Source organism: Tamandua tetradactyla, chromosome 10 (assembly GCF_023851605.1).
Source record: "Tamandua tetradactyla isolate mTamTet1 chromosome 10, mTamTet1.pri, whole genome shotgun sequence".
In the NCBI taxonomy this organism is placed as follows: domain Eukaryota; kingdom Metazoa; phylum Chordata; class Mammalia; order Pilosa; family Myrmecophagidae; genus Tamandua; species Tamandua tetradactyla.
Genome location: NC_135336.1, coordinates 1,376,632 through 1,394,411, shown reverse-complemented (window position 1 = coordinate 1,394,411; position 17,780 = coordinate 1,376,632). Strand labels below are relative to the sequence as shown.

Here is a 17,780-nt window from a genome sequence, read left to right as displayed (position 1 = left end):
CCAGACCCTCCATCAGAATCATTGGCTTCACAGCCTGCCTTGTGGATTTTGGACTCTGCATTTCCATGGTTATGTGTGACACTTTTATAAATTTTACATTTGTAAGTGTTCACTGTTGATTTTGTTTTTCTAGAGAACCCTAACTAATACACACCTCTGCACAATACCTTTAAGAAGGAAATGAGAAAGATTGCTTACTGTGCAAAATGTTAAATTTCTAAAACATTTTACATAATGAAATAATACATGTAAATGCAGAAATTGCATGAAATTAACATGAGTTCATAAGAACTTATCAAATTTCAGTTATTTTCTTGATTAACAAGTTTGTTTTTATATTTCTCACTGTACAGCAAAATTAATCACAGAATTTAAAAATCCTTTTAAACAAATCCAATGGAATTTTTGAGGCACCTCTCTTATAAAATGTAAAATGTATGGAAACCAATTGAGAAAAGTTTTCAATTTAAGTGAATGTGAATTTTGCTTTTTAAGTAAATTTTATAGAACTTTAATAAGACAAGACAAATTCATGAAAAAATGTAGATACAAAAATGATGTAAGCTAATAGTTTACATTTAAATACCCCAAAGTGATAATGGTAGAGATGGGACAGCTCAAACAATGTCTATTTTTTAAAAACCTAAAATGGAATTGTGCACAAGCTGAAGATTACAAAGACTTCTATACTCTGCACAGCTCTTTTTTGCATCTTTATATTACATGTTTTAACTCATCAGGAATGCAAACTAGAACTTCACTCTAGTTTAGTGGAGAAAAGTTCAACATTGTTCAATTTTCTGCCTCTTAATTTTTAAAAGGTGGCAGAAATCCCTGCGTTTGTATTTGAAACAAGGATCTACAAAAATTGGCAGACATCCAGAATCTTGTTTCTTTTTAAAACAATGTGGATGATAAGTAATTTCATAATTAAATGAATCTTTTAAATAAATACATTGCATCTGACATTGCCACTGACTTATTTTATAAATTTTTAAGTAAACAATGGCTTTACTACATTCCCTGTGGCCTCAAGCTACTGGCTTTAGATTCTGGAGTCCTTTCTCACAAAGTTTCATGCCCTGCCACTCAATGACCTATAGGCTGTTTAAGCAACAGGCTAGTGTTCTGCCCTTGAGGCAGCTGCATGCTGCAATTTGGACCCATGAACGGTGCTGAAGACTGTGCCTAATTAAATCTCTGCTGGGTTTCACATTTGGACATACACTCTATATGCAGGAACTTGCCAATCATTAGGCATATGTGGCCAATTTCTTGTGCATTTCAATACCACTGGCCACTGGTTATAAGCTTTTGTATATCCAATTTGATTTTGCTGTTACACAGGATTTATCATATCAAGAGTTTCCTTTCACCAATAACATTTCAAAACATGACTTTCAATGGAAGTACCACTAATAGAAACAATTGCATGTGCTGCACTATCATAGGAATTGAACCAAACAAGTAAATATTCTTTGTCTGGAAAGACTCAAATTTATCCATTATTTGTCCAAATTGTGAAAAATTCTGGTGTATTAATTGTTATATTAGCCCAGAAGTAACACCTCCACAATATACAGTATAGTTTCTTGGACTAGACTGATTTACAACCTCATCACATGATAGCTATTTGGTGGTTGATGCATATGTAGTCTATGGAGCTGGGGACTTTCTGGTTGGCCAGTGAGTTCTGACTTGTCTTCCATCAAGCCACTGGCCACCCACCTGTTGAATGGTGTTTCTGGCATTCCTTTTGTTGAAATAGGAGACAATGCCATATCACTTAGACTTTTCTGTTGCCATGTCTTTTACCACTTAGGCATCTGATATTCTTCCAAATGGTGCAAAAGCAGCTTTTATGTCTTCAGTTGTAATTTCTGCACTGAGATCACCAACAAATACATGGAAATGATTTTGTGAACACTGTGTGCTGACAGCAATACTACTGCTTGTATCTTTCTTTTGACTATTGGGGGCTGTTGCCTAATTCACTTTGACTTCCTTACCCTTTGTCTTCCACCTATTCATAACAGCTAACACTGCAGGTGTATGATGATGCTCATAAAACCACAAAACAGTATGGATCATTTCCAGCTGCATCCATAATCATTTTGCAGTTTTTACAAGGTCAAATCTGGTTAAAGAGATGAAGAATTAAAGCTTCTGTCACATCTCTTGAAGGGTTACAAACATATAGAGTCTTGGACACTCATCCTCTATGGTTGTTGCTGTCATGGTGGCATCCCCAAGTCCAACTCCCTACCATTTACCACCTTCCAAACCATTTGAGAGGCTATTGCTGCAAAATAGTGGGGTTTCTTGGCTGACCTGAGTTACTCTACCTTCCTTGATAAAGTTCAATAGAAGTACCGCTAATAGAAACAATTGCATGTGCTGCACTATCATAGGAATTGAACCAAACAAGTAAATATTCTTTGTCTGGAAAGACTCAAATTTCCATTATTTGTCCAAATTGTGAAAAATTCTGGTGCATTAATTATTCCAGGGATATATTTTTGATGAAATAAAATCAATATACTTAAAGGGCTTATAAACCTGAAAAAATATCAGCAATTCTAAATATGTTATTAAATATTACAATAAGATAAGATGTCTTTTGTGTCTATCATTGCTATACCACCTCTAATTTTATGTTTTTAAAATATTGATAAGCCATAATATAGCACAAAATGTTATAACATAGCCTATCCTCTCCAGAACATCAGATAGTTCCATCTCCCTACCCCATATTAGTGACAGATAGATCCAATATAAAAAACATAGAATTGCCATAATCCAAACAACCCCAAAGAAAGGTATGGAAAGATCAAAGATAATGGTGGAATTATACATAGAAGATAGGACTTAACAAATGAATATGACTGCTGAATCATTAAATCGATATCTCTTTTAGTCTCTAGTATTTTAGAGCAGCTAGAAGTAAAAACCTAAAATTTTGTAATTGTAACCCATGTAAAGTCTGAAATGTGATCTACAACTAATTGCAGTGCTGTGCTTAGAAATTTATAGCTTTTTTGTAGTATGTTATTGTTCACAAAAAAATAAGGAAAAAAGTTGATTGTGATGATAAAAAAGTATTTAAGCCCTCTAGCCTTTTTTTCTGGAGCAGCTAGAAGGAAAAATATGAGAGAATTATATGGTAGCACATGGCAAATTCTGGGATCTATATTGTAACCATTTTTTGAAGCCTGCTTTCAAAGCCATTGCTTTTTTTATTTCTTTGCTTTGTATATATATTATACTATTCAATAAAAAAGTTATAACATATCTGTCCTTCACTTGATATCAATGACTTTTATGATTGTCCAGATTACATCTGCAATTTTTTTATTTTGTCATAAGTAGAGAAACACTGTTTTGTCATTGTGATAGCAAAAAAATGAAACAGAAAATGTTTTGAATAGCTCTCTGCATGATATAGACTATGTTTTTAATATTCATCTATGTTTATTAAATGCAATTTTTCATCCACTTTCAACATATGCATAGAAAAATGCAAAAGAAATTTCACGAAGAAAGTGTGCTTATACCCAGGGAACAAACACCAAAATCAAGAAATATTACAGCCATAATTTGAAACCCTAAAACATTCTATTGCTTCCTCCTAGTAATGTCTCAAGAAGAGAAACAACTTTCCTTATTTTTAAATCCATGACTTGAAGCTTAACCCCTCTTTGATATTTACACATGAAAAGCAGGTAATACACTCAGTTTGATTATGGCGTCTTTCACTCAATGTATTTGTGTACTTTATCGATGTCACTGTACAGATGTAGCTTATTTCATTTCATTGTTATGTATACTGCTTATTATATTAATTTCTTTGATGTATCTTCACTCTACTAAATATGAACATTTGAGTTATTTCCAGTTTTTTTTTAAATCTATTTTTGTTTGAACATATATATGCTCCTACATTGCATACAACTAGCAATGAAATTTCGCTGTCATGGATAAGTATATTTTAAATTTTAGAAGATAAATCCAAGAGCTTTTCAAAGTGGCCTTAATGATTTAAATCTCAACAAGCAATGTATGACAGCTACAGTTGCTCTACATATTCATCAATCATTAAAATTGCCCTACCATTCTCATTTGAGTTTCCTGGTGAGTTCACAGATATGTCTAGGTGTATATCACCTGAACTTTAAACTGACATTTACCTGATAACTAATAGAGTCATCACCTTCCAATGATTAAGCATGTTTTACTAGTCTACTGATCTTTTGGATATGGAGAATTTGCTGAAAACCATTTCCTCATTACTTTTTCTTTCTAGAAAACTTTGGATGAGAATGGTGTGTTTCATCTTTAAATTCCTGGAAGACTTCACCTTTAGAGCCATCTGGCCTGAAATTGTCATTGTGGGGAAGTTCCTATAACAAATGCTAATTGTTTTAACAGATAAAACAAAATGTCACCGCCACATATATTGGCATGAGAATTATATGAGAGAAAACCTAATGTAAATATAAGCAGTATCTGGAGGTGAGAACAAAGAAAACAAGATGTTAAATGGAATTGTTCAGACTAGAGATAAAGAACATAGGGAATTCTGTATATTGTTAGATCCTGTGGGTACAGAACATCGAATGAAAAGGGATGGGAGTAATAAGAGTGAAGATGAAGAGTTATCTCTACAGATTTTGTAGGAATTTAAAAATTAATATTAAAAAGTGTTTCAGTTTGCTAAAACTGCTGAAATGCAGTGTACCAGAAATGTTCTGGCTTTTAATAATGGGTATTTATCTCACAAGTTACAATTCTAAGACCATGAAAAGTCCAAATAAGGCATCACAAGGAGAATACTTTCTCTGAATTTATCTTGTTGCTGCTGGTATCTGGGACACCTCTGTCACATTGGAAGGCATGTAGTTAGTGTCTGCTGATCCTTCTTTCCTGGGTTTTGTTGCCTTATGCTGCTGGCTTCACAACTATTTAGCTTCTGTATGTGTGTCCTTTTCTCTCAGCATCTCCAGGACTTTCTCTAAGTTCTCCCTGGCATTTATCTCTTTTATCTTCTCATAAAGCACTCCATGAAAAGGAATAAGAACCAACCTGAATTGGCTGGTCATATCTCTATTGAAATAATATACCCAAAAGGCCCTACCCACAATAGCTTTGCACCCACAGCAATGGAGTAAAAGAACAAGGACTTTTCTGGGGTATTCATGTAAAACAGCTAGCACTCCCAGTTGAAAGACATTTACTCAATTTTTTCAAATACTGAGAACTCACAAAAATTCTGAATTTGTTACTGGGTTTTTGAAACATAAACTACTAGGGTGTGAACTCTGAAGATGGGGATTTTATTTTCATTTTTGTGGCTACCTGTAATAGCACTTGTGATCTGTATATTTTCTTGCAAAGTAAGCATGATGATGTCTTGTTCTCTTACATACAACATTTGAATTTTTTTTATTTAACATGAGCTGGTACTGGTAAATGAAACCAGGTCTCTGGCATGACATATGAGAACTCTACCTGCTGAGCCACTGTGGCCTGCCCTAACATTTGAATTTTAATACAGAGAATTTTGTTGAGCAATTTTGGACTACAACTAGGACAAATTGTTACTAGATAGCTGCTCCCTCTAGCATCCACAGTATATCTCCTATAAAACATCAATTCCCAACCATCCATGAGTGTTGCATCCTAGAAAAGAGAATCTGTGAAGCAGAAGAGGAGGATATCAATTCACACCTTAAGTCCCTGCACTGGCTCCAAAAACAAGTTTTGTAAATTTCATTGTTGGAAAATTAACAAAGCAGAAAACTAGGTCTGTAATGAGTAATAGTAAAATGAGGAAAAGGTAGAGAGGGCATTAAGTCAGAAAGGACAGTGTAGAATGATAGTGAGCAGAGAGGAGGTGAGAAAAAATGTTAGCAAGGGTATTTTGACAAAGCTTACATCACAGCTTCCTTCCCCTCTGACTCCCTGCATTATCACTTACCCCCATATAAAAGGGAGTGTGTAGTTGCAGGGTCGCATGAGCTAGGGTCACCATGGGCCTTGGAAACCAAGAAAAAAGGGCATAGAAGTACAGCCCTATCTTATATACTGTTCCTGAAACAGCAACACTTACCTTACATTCTTTATATGAGGGGACTCATATAAACTCTTTATATGAGAAGACTAGAACTTCTGTCCAGGCTCAGCAACACATTATGTTTATGCTCTTCTTCTGTGAGCAGACCAGCTTTTAAGAGACAGTGGAATTTTACTCTGAGGCCAGGGAAGAACTGGGAAACATGGATGTCTCTAACCCTGCATTTTGTAAATACACTCTAGGACCTCCATCTTTTTTCAGGAAACAGACTGATTATAGAGCCATCAAATCAGTCTTGGGCAAACAACATGAAGAAAATATTTCACACAGATTTATAAATGTACCTCAAGACCAAATAGATGTCCTTAAATAAGTACATTTTTCATATCTTCAAATTTAATTTACTTAGAATGAGAATCATGAAGTCTAGATAAAACATGTGAACTATATTTCTATGTGATTGAGCAACACTTTCTTTCACAGAAAATTATGGTAATTGCGGAGTTATGGAGAAAGAGGAGGCCCTACTTCACAAAGTTCCTCCCCAGAAGCTCTGCTTAGACAAACAAAAGGAGGGGAGATGTGAAAACAGGGGAAGTTTCTCAATATGGTTTCTGAAAACTTCCTTATGGAAGAAACTATTTCTGTCTTCTGAGAGAAATATCTCTGAAACCAAATGTCCTCACAGGTTTACTTTGGAAAAGCATAAGTAAAATGTTTCTTTTTTTTACTGTACAGATATTCATTGTAATTCCCAGGAAAGCTTACACTGCCTAAGTCAAACTTTCAGTCTTATAAGTTACATGGAAACCAACCATTACTACCTATGCAGCCCCACAGGATTGTCCAGTGAGCAACTCACACTATCTGAGTGCCAAAGCAAAGAATGAGACCAACAAGTTAAACTGCAATTTACAGTTAATTGTGGGTGAGGAAACTTCATTCTCTTCCAATATGATTTGCACAGACACATCTCTTCTAGGGGCATGAAAGGCTTTGAAGCTGGTAAAAGGTGCATATAGGTGAAGTATGTGTGGTAGACCTGCGCTCTAGCTCCACTACATAACTCTGTGTGAATTTAAGTCAGTTCCTTAATTTCTTTGATTTACAATTTTTTGTAAAATGTAACTAATAATCTATTTTATTTGACATTATTAATATATTCTCCCTTTTCTATTCCTATCTACAATGATGATTTTTCATCACTGTAGAAAGGAAAAAAGTGAGAGAACATAAAAGATAAAGAAATTATTGAATACATGTCTTTCACGTTATCTTTTAATTTTTAAAGGTTTTTATGAGAATATATGCCCTTTTACTATCAAGGTATAAAGTTTTATTTTTGTTTTTAATGTGCTTGCAAGTTATTAAAGTTGGTACAGATTAAGTTCCAAGATGATTTTCCTGCCTTTGAGACCAAATTAATACCTAGAACTCTGGCATACAAATTATCTGTTTGGTAATGATAATGAAACATCAGTTTGAGATAGGGTTGGGGAAAAGAAGTAAAAGGCAGAAATGGAGATAGGATACTGACATGAATAGACTGTAACATGCTTTGCATTTTTACCACAGGAACTCTGGGAACCAACAGTCCAGAGTGTCCCAGAGAAACTTCTTGGAGAAAATCATGTCCCAACCTTGACCCTTTTTTTGTTGCTGTTGTTAACAATGGGAATAAGAAGATTTAGATTTAAGAAAAGTTTCTGTAAAGACTAAAAGATATTATAACACATATAAACAAAGATTCCCTAGCTCAGAAAAATGATGAAAAATTATTCATTCATTTTTATTTATCCTCCTTAAATATGTGGAATTGATGACAAGAAATGGGAATTACATCATCCAAGCTCACATAGCTGAGAATTCACACATGAGGGCTTAGAATCCACATCTCTTCATGACAAGTCTAAGGCTCTTATTATTTAAACACACAATAACATCAAAGTTTCCTTGGTTTGGGAGATAAAAGCAACCAATGAACAAGAACTTGCAACAAACTTCTCAGTACAAAGATTCTAAACTTACTTCCAGCTCTGAAGCAATGATCAAGTTTCCCAGTGAAGGTGGGGAAATTTGCTGCATTAGTTTGCTAGCTGCTGGAATGCAATATACATGAATGGAATAGCTTTTATAAAGGGGAATTTAATAAGTTACAAGTTTACAATTCTAAGGGAGGTAAAGTGCCCAAATTAAAGTGCCAACAACAGGTTACCTTAATTCAAGGAAAGTTCATGGGTTTGTCATCTGGGTAGTCACATGGCTGACATCTGCCTCTCCATGGTCAGGTTTGCTTAAAAGCTCATGGCAACATCTGCTGGGCTCCAAGAATTTCCAAACATCCATGTCTCTGTTCCCTGTGTGTCCACATCTGTGACAGGTTTGCTGAGAAATTTCTGTCAGCTCAGATGTTCCTGTCATTTCTCTAGGTTATGTCATTTCTGTTGTTTCTGTTAGCTCTTATATTTCTCTTCAAAGCATTTCCTCTTTTAAAGGATTCCAGCAAACTAATCACCAACCTGGAATGGGTGAAGTCACATCTCCATCTAATCCTAGGTCAGACCCACATTTGGCTATATCACATCACCGTGGAGATAATCTAGACAAAAGTTTTCAACCTACAGGGCTGAATAAGGATTAGAAGAAATGGCTTCTCCCACAAATTGGATCAGGATTAAAACATGGCTTTTCTGGGCTACATAACAGATTCAAACCAGCACATTTACAGAAAATAGTTTTCAAGGAGCTCATTGAACTACCCAAGGGCAAGAAGCTGAGTGAATAATCCCTTGAGTTTCCTTCAAGCTCTGAGATTAATTGATCATGAAAGTTCATTAAATATTCATTATACTCTGAATGACTGGATTACCTTACTGGAGTCCCAGTTCAACCAAAGTACAGTCAACATTTCATTGAAGTGGTTAAGTGTGATCATTGAAACATGAGAACTGTAGAATTGGGGACATATAACAATTGAGGTTTCGATTATTTGGGGTCCTGATCTATCTCCTTCATGTATATAATTGTACTATGATCATTCAAGTTGTATCTTAATACCATGAGGTCCACTGAATAATTCAGAAACTCTAGCTGAATTCAAGCCTAACTAGTAATATGAACAATCATGTTCATAGACAATTTTAGTTGTATCAAAAATAACTTCAGAATAAAAATCACATCTCTGAATGTAACATTATTTTTTATCCATTGGTTTGGAGAAGGAATGTAGAATGAGGAAAGTAAAGAAGAATGGATAGAGAAAAATGGCTTTATTCACTATTTTAATTTTCAGTATACATGGGAAATTCAATAGTATACAGAATTTGTTTGAAATATCTCTTCTGTATTAAGTCAAAGCATGGATTATAGTTATTACCAAGATCTGGGGTCTAATCACATTCATTTAGCTAAACTTAATATTTGAGTGGTTTAATATTAGAGATATATTGAAATTTGAATATGGGGAAATACCTTATTTGTCCAGTTGTTCAACAGATATTTATTTAGTTCACATCCAGGCTGCTCTAGGTGTAAGTAAAACATGAATAATTCAAAGAAAAAATTTCCCTGCCTCATAATTTATGGTCTATTAGAGGAGGTATACAAAAAGCACAATAAGTAAATAAATTTTATCATTTATATTGTATAACAGAGGGCAGCAAGTACTACAGAAAAATAAAGAGTAGGTGAAGGGCAGGTGTGAATAGGCAGAATAGGATTCAGTAAGAAGGACAGAAGAGAATTAGCTGAAACATGAAGAATAAGAATTCAAGACAAGGGAGATTCATGAGGCTGTGAGACAGCAGATTTTTTGTGTGTTCACAGAAGAGGAGGGAGCCCAGCTGGAGCAGAGTGAGAGAGGGGAGAAGAGGTCAGGGAAGTCACCGTGAGCCAGAACACTGAAAGTCATGGAAGCCACAGTGAGAACTTTGGGTTTTCCTCCAATGAAATGGAGAACAATTACAAGATTTTGAGCAAAGTTGTGACTTGATCTGATTTTGGAGTTAATATATTTTACTTTAATTTTAAAATCAGATCTGTGTCATATTCTTTTGGATATACAGAGGTGTTATGAAAATGATCACTTTTGAATTTGGTAATGTTCTGAAAATTCTTTAAATGAGTGCATTAACTATAGAAAGCCCACTTAATCTAAGCAAAACAGCTACATTGCTGAAGAGACCATAAAATTAGGATGAATTTTACCATGCTTAAGCAAAATCAATAAGGAAAATAAAATGGGAAGTTAAAACAATAGCTATTGGGAAAATTTTGAAACATTCTTTTCATCGACCTTAACTTTTGTTGGAACAAAAAGGGTTGGGTATATGTTATTCAGTACCAGAATTTTTTGTGCTGATTATTATGCTTCCTTTTCTGCTTGACAAGAATAATCACACTCCATAATGAGAGGTTTGGATCTGGATCAGATCTGAATCTGTATTGGTCATCACATTCTTGCCAGAATAGTTTTATTTTATAGTATTTCAAGTTTTTGATTCACATATTCATGCAGCAGTTAAGCCAATGATACCAGATAAGGATTTCTTTAACTCATTCCTAGGAGGAAATAACCTCCTCTTGATGGGGCAAAACCATTAACAACCTGGCCTGCCTGTGATAACAGACAGATGATGTGAAAAGATTGGAAAGGAGCTGGAAAATCTCCTTAAAATTTATAATTGAGTTAGAAATGAATTATTAAGTACTTTAAAATAACCGAAGTTTCATTGTAGGGTAGATGAAAGGTCAAAATTTGAGGGCAGGCAATGGTGGTACAGTGGCAGAGTTCTTGCCTGTCATGCTGGAGACCCAGGTTTGATTCCTTGTGCCTGCCCTTGTCCAAAAAAATTGGTAAGCTGGTAATCATCCATGATTTTAAAATGAAAGCTGGAGCTTATAAAAATGACAATACCCACCACGATCTTCTCATTATTACTAATAAATAATGGAAGAGGAGAAATTGCTCAGTTCCTATACCTAGGAAATAGTCCATGTTGTATCATATTATCTCCATTTTACAGCTTGGAAACTCATACTTTGGGAGTCTACGGTTAAACAAATAAGAGATGGAGGGTTTGAGATTTTAACACTGAACCTCTGGTCCCAACACCAAGTCCTTTCCACTGGTTCAACAGGGAAAGGGTGAAAGTGTTTATTTTCTACAGTTTCTACCCACCTCTAAAGGTTATGTGTGTGGGCCTTTATGAGCTTTCATTTTTCCATGCTGTAACATGGATGTATACCCTCCCCTTACTTAGAATACATCTCTAAAACATATAAACACTTTTATTTGATCAATTTAATGATCTGAATGGAGGCCAAAAGACACTTTTTGGGGTTAGTTTGTCAAAAGAGGTGAAATTAAATTAAGCTAAAAATTGCTAATAGCTCAAGGATCCCCATCAGGTAACCCAATTTGTATAAACAGATAAAATACTTCAATTATTTTGAATTATCATAAAATTGTCCAGATGTTTATTTAATTCAATTATTTTAACAATTTCAAAATAACAGCTTAAATTAATAACAGCCTGTTTAATATTTAAATAAGTTTTAAATCCACCTCCACTGCTCAATCTGGATTCATTTCTGTGAACTCCAAAAACCCAGAGTCACCAAATGGTACCAGGAGGTAGAAGGTAGAAGGGTGTGCAGATAAATTTTCTAAGATCACATCAGGGTAACTAAATGTCTGTCTCCACCTAGAATTTAGTCACACAAAGTTTCTTTTTCAGAATAACTAGGAATCATGACAGATTAGTTTAAACTTGTTTATTCCAAGTGTGAATGTGAGTAAATCAGGGCCTACACAGGGTACAACTCATCTAATCATTTAATGAGAAGTTATTTTGATAGGACTAGAGTTTCTAGTGATTTTAAAGAGAAATTTAAAACAGCTTCTTCAAGTGTCCTAAGGTAAGCCTTTATAGTTGGCAAGGGAAACTAAATACCATCTGAATAGGTAAGGTTGCTAAGAAACCAAGCCAGGTTATTTATCTACAAAATCATTCTAAGTACTGTGACTGTCATTTGGCTCTACTTTGAGCTTAATTTGAAAACAGTTTCCAGTCCACATCATAAAAGAAACATCATTAAAAAGATGTTCTCCATTGGGTAATGGACCTAACTAAGTGGGCAGAGTGTCATTTTTCAAAACTGTTGAAATTGTTCAAGTTGCATCATTCCAATTGCATCCTTTGAGGTTGGATCTCTACTGACTGAGGAGCTAATCAGCATGCCCATGAATTCCCATCCAAACCTGCAGTGATAGTTTTATCCCAAGGTCCAGGCTGCACTGGAGCCAAGCCAAGCTGATGATTCACAAACAAAATCAAACCATAGCATTTAATTAGTTGTCCCATAAACAAACTCTGTCCTTTTATAAGCAGAATGAACACACAGTAATCCATCCACCTGATACTATGGATGAAGAAAAGGCTATACAACTTATTCTGGCCACCTAGCAAGTAGCAGGACTGAGTTTTTCAATCACCTTGTCTGCTGTTCATGTCACCCATTGACTGTTATTAAAATTATATCTATTTGGCTGCAGGTTAGCTATGTTTTTTTGAGGTTAGCTATGTTTTTTAAGGATTAAAAAACATGTATCTCAGCCTGAAAAATATGACTATAGTCTCTTATTTGCAACAAATAATATTCTCAAGTAATGTGTTTCTAATTAAAAAATACTGGGGTATATAATCTTCATTCTTTTCTAACTTCAATAATAAAATGATGTCTTGCATTTACAGCATATTTCACAGTTTATAATCAGTTCTTTGGCATATATGACCCTACACCCTATGCTCTGGAGTGGGAAGTTCTCAATTTTACAGAGTATAAACCTCATAGCTGATAAGCCAACCTCTGAAATTGGATCATCTTACTAACCTTTTGGAGGAAGTTAGTCCACCTTCTCACTTAACCATTTAGACAGGAGTCAGGCAGTTTTTCTCATCCATTTTTATATTATAACACCCTAAGTAATTTCTTTTAGATATCTGCCCTAGCTAACCTTTTCAGACATTTTAGTAACACAGATATACTATATGCTTATTTGTGTTGTTTATATATAGTCTGTGCTGTATATGTAAAAACAGTAAAAATTTTTACCCTCTTGCAGGAGACCTCATCCCCATTACAAATACATAGATTAACTTACTTGTATAAAAAAGGAAAGACATGCCATCATTTAAACTTCTGCCTACTTAAAATTTTAGCAGTGTTTCAAACACAAAATCCAAACACATGAAAATCCAGTTTTTCTTTTCTGTATCAGTCTTTTTTCATCAACTTATCACTGGTAAAATTGTATTCTTCTTTTCTTTTTTTTACTTGTTTATTATCCCCATCAGACTTTAATTTACTTGCAAACATGACCTTTGCCTGTATTCTTCAACATGGTACACCCAGTCCCTAAAACTGCCTGGCACATGCAGGCACTTAAAAATATTTCTTTGAGGGCGGGCCACGGTGGCTCAGCGGGCAAAGTGCTTGCCTGCTATGCCGGAGGACCTCGGTTCGATTCCCGGCCCCAGCCCATGTAACGAAAACGGAGAAACAAAATACAATAAAACAAGAAAATGTTTAAAAGATGTTTCCCTTTCTTCCTCTCTTCCTTCCTTCTATCCTTCCTTCCTTCTCTCTGTCTTTCCTTTAAAAAAAAAAAAAAAAATATTTCTTTGATAGAATAGAATTTCCAAACTTTATTGACCACAGAGCTATGTTTCATTATATTTTCAAGCAATATATATAAGCACTGTATATGATAGCCATTTGAAAATCCCTAAATAAACAGTATTTAGCTCTTCAATGTGTTACTCTGATGCCCAGATAGAGGATCAAAAGTCACCTCTGTGGATGAATTGCATATTATCCTCAAAACATCACTCCTGCTTGTGTTGCTTTCTTTGAAATTAAATCACAAATAATTTATTCTTTGAACCCATTATATTCCACTTTTGAAATATCCATGTTTACAAAGGGTAATATACCTGTGGAAATGAGATTATCAAATGGCATTCCTGATAGAAGAAGAATCAATAGAGTATGAGTAAACTGGGAAACTGAAGTCAAGGGAGAGCTGAAGGGAAGAAAGTAGATACCCTCTAAATAGGGAAGAAAACCTCAGGGTGATATTTACAATGTTGTCTAGGATCTGTTTTGTGTTTTGGTGTTTTCTCATTATGCTAGAAAACAATATTGTAAAGTACAAAGAATAGAAAAGTCTGAGCCTATAAGATTTGAGATTTTTATATAACTTCATAGAACCTCGTTTTAAAAATCTAATAATACTTGCTGCTAGAATTAAGACTGTTAAAGGATGAAAAGAACCCAACAAAGCACATACTTCCTAACTGACTTTTCAACAATGATTGAGCTCACATAATCAAACTTTCAACCATGATTGAGCTCACTTTGCTCAATTAAATAATTCCTAATACCTTGACTGAATTGAATGTGTAGATTAAGCCTATGTATACTCACACATCAGATCCAAATATTACTTATATTCATTTTTAGGAGAAACATACATGCTTCCTTTTATGGGGTTATATTTTAAAGTAGCAGGAATAATCAGATGGCAATTAGTCCCTTTGAGAGACTGTTGATGAATTGTGCAAATAAAGATCTAATTCCTTAACATTATTCCTAAAACAGTAAGATTCCATCTATTGAGAATATCAGACAGCCTTACATTTCCTCCTTCAGTTTCTACATCTTCCAAATTTTCACTTGACACTTCGTAAATTGTGTCTCATTAATCTTCTCAACCCTCCATTCAGGATTTGGTTTCCCGCTAAGACACAGGCTTGGTTTCCCTCTTGTCTTAGTATGGCATTTGCTCAAAATATCTATACTTAGCCCTGGTCATAGATGAGAGCCTCCTATCTAGCAGTCTTAAGGCAAAATGAACCATGAATCCTTTAAACTAGATTTTCTTGAAACATTTCTCATCAGTGACTGTAATCTTAGTCATTTAAATCGAGCAAGTATTGATTATATTCTGTTCCAGACCAACATCTTTAACAGGTTCTGTTTTTTATCAAATCAAACATCCATGCTGGGCGGGCCGCGGTGGCTCAGCGGGCAAGAGTGCTTGCCTGCCATGCCGGAGGACCCCGGTTCGATTCCCGGCCCCAGCCCATGTAAAAAAACAAACAAACAAACAAAATATAATAAAATAAGAAAATGTTTAAAGATGTTTCCCTTTCTTCCTCCCTTCCTTCCTTCCATCCTTCCTTCCTTCTCTGTCTTTCTTTCTAAAAAAAAAAAAAAAAAAAAAAAAAAACATCCATGCTTAAACTAAAATGCACAGTCACTCTGAAGAACTGATGTATTTTGCTCTGGCCTTACTGTATGATCAAATTATGGAGGAAAGGTGATGAGAGCTTGAGAATGGGAACATTTGTTAAAAGGTTCACAAATTGAAGTCTTATAGTGACAGAAACTTTGATTCACAAATTGTTACATAATAATATAGTATAACCCTATATTTTTATGTGTATGGTGGAACTTTATTGCTGAAAAATATAGATACATGTGAGAAAAGATTTCAGTAAAAGATTAGGCACTCAACCGTGGCTGTAGCCAAGTCATTCTTGGTGAGTGGAAATCCATGTATAACCTCCATCCCTACAACCATGACAATTTTGTTCATGAGCCCATTGGTTAATGACAGGAGTTTCTGGGGAAAGGGGCTGACTGTTGTCCACAGAACAGGTCATCTTATTCAATTAATTATTAAACCTTCTTCTGATGAAGTCACCCTCTGGTGTGCATTCACATGGGACACAAATGTCTTCATGTTTTTCAGCCCACTCAGAAAGATCTATCCACTTAACTCTTCTTCAACCCACTTTGTCATGAATTTTCCAATTATGGTCTTTCCCAGTCCCTGACCACCCAACCAAATCATTAGCAACAGTCAATGAGTCAGTATACAGACACACCTCTGGCCAGTTCTCCTTCCAAGCAAAATGAGTAACCTGGTACACTGCTCAAAGTTCTGCCCATTGTAAGGATTTCCTCTCACTGTTGTCCTTCAAGGATACCACATAAAGGGATTGGAGTGCTGCAGTTGTCCACTTTTGGTTGGTACATGCATATCATACCAAATCATTTGTAAGCCAGGCCCAAATTTTTTCTTCCTCAATCAATTCACTGTAAGGAACTCCCCAAGAGAGCATTGCTCTGGTCTGGGAAAGAGAAGGTAATGTGACAGGAGTGGACACCATGGGCATTTGGGCCACTTCTTCATGTAACTTACTTGGGCCTTCAGCACCTGCTCTGACCCTATCTTATATATACTATTTCCATTTTATGATGTAGTGGTGCTGCACATGCCCAACTTAATGACTTGTTGGGTCAGATAGCACCCAGTTCATGATATACAACTCAGGTCTCATGGTAACTTGGTGAACCATGGTCATGTGTTCAGTCTCTACAAAGGCCCAGTAGCAGGCCAAAAGCTGTTTCTCAAAAAGAGAATAGCTATCTGCAGCAGATGGTAAGACTTTGCTCCAAAATCCTATTGGTCTTCATTGTGATTCTTCTATAGAGGCCTGCCAAAGGCTCCAGACAACATCTCTATTTGCCACTGACACTTTCAGCACCATAGGATCTGCTGGATCCTATGGTCCCAGTGGCACAGCAGTATGTACAGCAACCTGGGCCTGTTGCAGAGCCTCCTCTTGTTCAAGCCCCCACTCAAAATTAGCAGCTTTTCAGGTCTCTTGATAAGTGGGCTGGAGTGGCACACCCAAATGAGGTATATGTTGTCACCAAAATCCAAACAGACCAACTAGGTATTGTGCCTCTGTTATGGTCACAGGAGGAGCCAGATGCAGTAACTTATCCTTCACCTTAGAAGGGATGTTTCAACATGCCCTATACCATTGGACTCCTGGAGATTTCATTGAGGTTGAAGACCCCTGTATTTTTTTCTTGGATTTATCTCCCATACTCTGACACATAAATGCTTTACCAATAAGTCTAGAGTAGTTGCTACTTCTTGCTCACTAGGCCCAATTAACATAATATCATCAATATAATGGACCAGTGTGATGTCTTGTGGGGGTGAGAAACAATCAAGGTCCCTGCAGACAAGATTATGACATAGGGCTAGAGAGTTTATATACCCCTGAGGTAAGACAGTGAAAGTATACTGCTGACCTTGCCAGATGAAAGAAACTGTTTCTGGTGGTCCTTATTAAGAGCTATTGAGAAAAAAAGCATTTGACAGATCAATAGCTGCCTTCCAGGTACCAGGGGATGTATCTATTTGCTCAAGTAATGATGTCACAAGTGGAACAGCAGCTGCAATTGGAGTTATCACCTGGTTGAGTTTATGATAATCCACTGTCATCCTCCAAGACCCATCTCTTTTCTACGCAGGCCAAATAGGAGAGTTGAATGGGGATGTGGTGGGAATCACCACCCCTGCATCTTTCAAGTGCTTAAGAGTGAGAACAATCTCTGCAATCCCTCCAGGAATCCATTATTGCTTCTGATTTACTATTTTTCTAGGTAGGGTCAGTTCTAATGGCTTCCACATGGAGTTTTCCATCATAATAGCCTACACTCCATGAGTTAGATGGCAAATGTGGGGATTCTTCCAGTTGCTCAGTATGTCTATTACAATTATGCATTCTGGAACTGGGAATTATTACAGAATGGGTCCAGGAGCCCAATGGACCCACTG

The 17,780-nt window shown here is 35.8% G+C and overlaps 1 pseudogene; it reads right to left on the bottom strand.

Annotated features, from left to right (window-relative positions):
* Positions 1-1,065: 1,065 nt before the first annotated feature.
* Positions 1,066-2,200, bottom strand: LOC143648886 (cytotoxic granule associated RNA binding protein TIA1 pseudogene; annotated as a pseudogene).
* Between the last annotated feature and the right edge of the window lie 15,580 nt (positions 2,201-17,780).